Below are 6,000 nucleotides of genomic sequence, written 5' to 3'. Positions count from 1 at the left end.
CGCTATCTCTATGAACATGGAAATATCTACACCGCCATCTGTATAAACAGGGAAATACCTACACGGTCATGTGTATAAACATGGAAATATCTACACCGCAATCTGTATAAACATGGAAATATCTACACCGCTATCTGTAAATACGAAATATCTAAACCGCTATCTCTATAAAAATGGAAATATCTACACTGCTATCTGTATAAACATGGAAATATCCTCACTGCTATAACTATGAACATGGATATATCTACACCGCTATCTCTATAAACCTGGAAATATCTACAACGCCATCTCTATAAACATGGAAATATCTACACCGCCATCTGTATAAACATGGAAATATCTACAGCGCTATCTGTATAAACATGGAAATATCTTCACCGCTATCTGTATAAACATGGAAATACCTACACTGCGATCTGTATAAACATGGAAATATCTACACCGTTATCTGTATAAACATGGAAATATCTACACCGCCATCTGCATGTCCATGGAAATACCTACGCCGCCATCTGTATAAACATGGAAATATCTACATGGCCATGTGTGTATAGATGCAAATACCAACACGGCCATCTGTACAAACATAGAAATATCTACACCGCTATCTCTGTAAACATGGAAACATCCGCACTGCCATCTGTAAAAACATGGAAATACCTATGCAGTCATCTGTATAAACATGGAACTATCTACAATGCCATCTGTATACACATGGAAATATCTACACAGCCATCTGTATAAACATGAAAATATCTACACTGCTATCTCCATAAACATGGAAATATCTACACCGCCATCTCTATAAACATGAAAATATCTACACTGCCAACTCCATAAACATGGAACTAACTACTCCGCCATCTGTATAAACATGGAAACATCTACACCGCCATCTGTGTGAACAAGGAAATATCTACAATGCCATCTGTATAAAGACATAAATATCTGCACCGCGAGCTGTATAAACATGGAAATATCTACATCACTATCTGTATAAACGTGGAAAAACCAACACCGCTATCGGTATAAACATGGAAATAACTACAACGCAATCTATAAACATGGAAATATCTACACCGCAATGTCTATAAACATGGAAACACCTACACCGCTATCTATATAAACATGGAAATATCTACACCGCGATCTGTATAAACAGGGAAATATCTACACCGCGATCTGTATAAACGTGGAAATATCTTCACCACGATCTGTATATACATGGAAATATCTACACCGCTATCTGTGTAAACATGGTAATATCTACATTACCATCTATATAAACATGGAAATATCTACACCACCATCTATATAAACATGGAAATATCTACAATGCCATCTGTAGAAAGATGGAAATACCTACACCGCAATCTGTATAAACATGGATATATCTACAGCGATATCTGTAAAAACATGGAAATATCTACAGCGCGATCACTATAAACATGGAAATATGTACACCGCGATCTGTATAAACATGGAAATATCTACACTGCCATCTGTATACACATGGAAATATCTACACAGCCATCTGTATAAACATGGAAATATCTACACCGCAATCACTACAAACATGGAAATATCTACATCGCTATCTGTATTAACATGGAAATAGCTCCACCGCTATCAGTATAAACACTGAAATATCTACACCGCTATCTGTATAAACATGGAAATATGTACAACGCTATCTGTATAAACATGGAAATATCTACACCGCTATCTGTATAAACATGGAAATATCTACACAGCTATCTCTATAAACATGGAAATAGCTACACTGCTATCTGTATAAACATAGAAATAGCGACACCGTTATCTGTATAAACATGGAAATATCTACACCGCCCTCTGTAAAAACATGAAGATATCTACACAGTCATCTGTATAAACTTGGAAATATCTACACCTCCATCTGTATAAACATGGAAATATCTACACTGCCATCTGTATACACATGGAAATATCTACACAGCCATCTGAAGAAACATGGAAGTATGTACACCGCTATCTGTATAAACATGGAAATAACTACACCGCTATCTTTATAAACTTGGAAATATCTACACCGCCTTCTGTATAAACATGGAAATATCTACACCGCTATCTGTATAAACATGGAAATACCAACACCGTTATCTGTATAAACATTGAAATATCTACACCGCTATCTGTATAAAGATGGAAATATCTACAACGCTATCTGTGTAAACATGGAAATATCTACACACCTATCTGTGTAAACATGGAAATATCTACACCGCTATCTGTATAAACATGGAAATATCTACACCGCTATCTGTATAAACATGGAAATACCAAAACGGCTATCTGTATAAACATGGAAATATCTACAACGCTATCTGTATAAATACGGAAATATCCTCACAACTATCACTATATACCTGGAAATACCTACAACGCTATCTGTATAAATACGGAAATATCCTCACCACTATCTCTATAAACATGGAAATACCTACACCGCCATATCTATACACATGGAAATACCTACAACGCCATCTCTATACACATGGAAATATCTACACCACTATCTCTATAAACATAGAAATATCTACATTGCAATCTCTATAAACATGGAAATATCTACACCGCCATCTCTATAAACATGGAAATATCTACATCGCTATCTGTATAAATATGGAAATATTTCCACCGCTATCAGTATAAACATGGAAATATCTACACCGATATCTGTATAAACATTGAAATATCTACACCGGTATCTGTATAAACATGGAAATATCTACAATGCTATCTGTGTAAACATGGAAGTATCTACACAGATATCTGTGTAAACTTGCAAATATCTACACAGCTATCTGTGTAAAGATCGAAATGTCTACAGCGCAATCTGTGCAAAGATGGAAATATCTACACCGCTATCTCTGTAAACGTGGAAATATCTACACCGCTATCTGTATCAACATGGAAATATCTACTTCGCTATCTGTATAAACATGGAAATATCTGCACTGTTATCTCTATAAACATGGAAATATCTACACCACCATCTGTATAAACATGCAAATATCTAGAGTCATCTGTATAAATATGGAAATATCTACACCACCATATCTATAAACATGGAAATATCTACAGTGCCATCTGTATACCCGTGGAAATACCTACCCAGCCATCTGTGTAATCACGGAAATATCTACTAAGCTATCTCTATAAACATGGAAATACGTACAACGCTATCTCTATAAATATGGAAATATCTACGCTGCAATCTCTATAAACATGGAAATATCTACACCGCAATCACTACAAACATGGAAATATCTACATCGCTATCTGTATTAACATGGAAATAGCTCCACCGCTATCAGTATAAACACTGAAATATCTACACCGCTATCTGTATAAACATGGAAATATGTACAACGCTATCTGTATAAACATGGAAATATCTACACCGCTATCTGTATAAACATGGAAATATCTACACAGCTATCTCTATAAACATGGAAATAGCTACACTGCTATCTGTATAAACATAGAAATAGCGACACCGTTATCTGTATAAACATGGAAATATCTAAACCGCCCTCTGTAAAAACATGAAGATATCTACACAGTCATCTGTATAAACTTGGAAATATCTACACCTCCATCTGTATAAACATGGAAATATCTACACTGCCATCTGTATACACATGGAAATATCTACACAGCCATCTGAAGAAACATGGAAGTATGTACACCGCTATCTGTATAAACATGGAAATAACTACACCGCTATCTTTATAAACTTGGAAATATCTACACCGCCTTCTGTATAAACATGGAAATATCTACACCGCTATCTGTATAAACATGGAAATACCAACACCGTTATCTGTATAAACATTGAAATATCTACACCGCTATCTGTATAAAGATGGAAATATCTACAACGCTATCTGTGTAAACATGGAAATATCTACACACCTATCTGTGTAAACATGGAAATATCTACACCGCTATCTGTATAAACATGGAAATATCTACACCGCTATCTTTATAAACATGGAAATACCAAAACGGCTATCTGTATAAACATGGAAATATCTACAACGCTATCTGTATAAATACGGAAATATCCTCACCACTATCACTATAAACCTGGAAATACCTACAACGCTATCTGTATAAATATGGAAATATCCTCACCACTATCTCTATAAACATGGAAATACCTACACCGCCATATCTATACACATGGAAATACCTACACCGCCATCTCTGTACACATGGAAATATCTACACCACTATCTCTATAAACATAGAAATATCTACATTGCAATCTCTATAAACATGGAAATATCTACACCGCCATCTCTATAAACATGGAAATATCTACATCGCTATCTGTATAAATATGGAAATATCTCCACCGCTATCAGTATAAACATGGAAATATCTACACCGATATCTGTATAAACATGGAAATATCTACACCGCTATCTGTATAAACATGGAAATATCTACAACGCTATCTGTGTAAACATGGAAGTATCTACACAGATATCTGTGTAAACTTGCAAATATCTACACAGCTATCTGTGTAAAGATCGAAATGTCTACAGCGCAATCTGTGCAAAGATGGAAATATCTACACCGCTATCTCTGTAAACATGGAAATATCCACACCGCTATCTGTATCAACATGGAAATATCTACTTCGCTATCTTTATAAACATGGAGATATCTACACTTTTATCTCTATAAACATGGAAATATCTACACCACCATCTGTATAAACATGCAAATATCTACAGAGTCATCTGTATAAACATGGAAATATCTACACCACCATATCTATAAACATGGAAATATCTACAGTGCCATCTGTATACCCGTGGAAATACCTACCCAGCCATCTGTGTAACCACGGAAATGTCTACTCCGCTATCTCTATAAACATGGAAATATGTACAACGCTATCTCTATAAATATGGAAATATCTACGCTGCAATCTCTATAAACATGGAAATATCTACACCGCCATCACTATAAACATGGAAATATCTACATCGCTATCTGTATTAACATGGAAATAGCTCCACCGCTATCAGTATAAACATTGAAATATCTACACCGCTATCTGTATAAACATGGAAATATGTACAACACTATCTGTATAAACATGGAAATATCTACACTGCAATCTGTATAAACATGGAAATATCTACACAGCTATCTCTATAAACATGGAAATAGCTACCCTGCTATCTGTATAAACATAGAAATAGCGACACCGTTATCTGTATAAACATGGAAATATCTACACCGCCCTCTGTAAAAACGTGAAGATATCTACACAGTCATCTGTATAAACTTGGAAATATCTACACCTCCATCTGTATAAACATGGAAATATCTACACTGCCATCTGTATACACATGGAAATATCTACACAGCCATCTGAAGAAACATGGAAGTATGTACACCGCTATCTGTATAAACATGGAAATAACTACACCGCTATCTTTTTAAACTTGGAAATATCTACACCGCCTTCTGTATAAACATGGAAATATCTACACCGCTATCTGTATAAACATGGAAATACCAACACCGTTATCTGTATAAACATTGAAATATCTACACCGCTATCTGTATAAAGATGGAAATATCTACAACGCTATCTCTGTAAACATGGAAATATCTACACACCTATCTGTGTAAACATGGAAATATCTACACCGCTATCTGTATAAACATGGAAATATCTACACCGCTATCTGTATAAACATGGAAATACCAAAACGGCTATCTGTATAAACATGGAAATATCTACAACGCTATCTGTATAAATACGGAAATATCCTCACCACTATCACTATAAACCTGGAAATACCTACAACGCTATCTGTATAACTACGGAAATATCCTCACCACTATCTCTATAAACATGGAAATACCTACACCGCCATATCTATACACATGGAAATACCTACACCGCCATCTCTATACACATGGAAA

Source organism: Pan troglodytes, chromosome 23 (genome assembly GCF_028858775.2).
Source record: "Pan troglodytes isolate AG18354 chromosome 23, NHGRI_mPanTro3-v2.0_pri, whole genome shotgun sequence".
In the NCBI taxonomy this organism is placed as follows: domain Eukaryota; kingdom Metazoa; phylum Chordata; class Mammalia; order Primates; family Hominidae; genus Pan; species Pan troglodytes.
The sequence above is the reverse complement of the archived record's forward strand: the minus strand, read 5'-3'. Positions refer to the sequence as shown.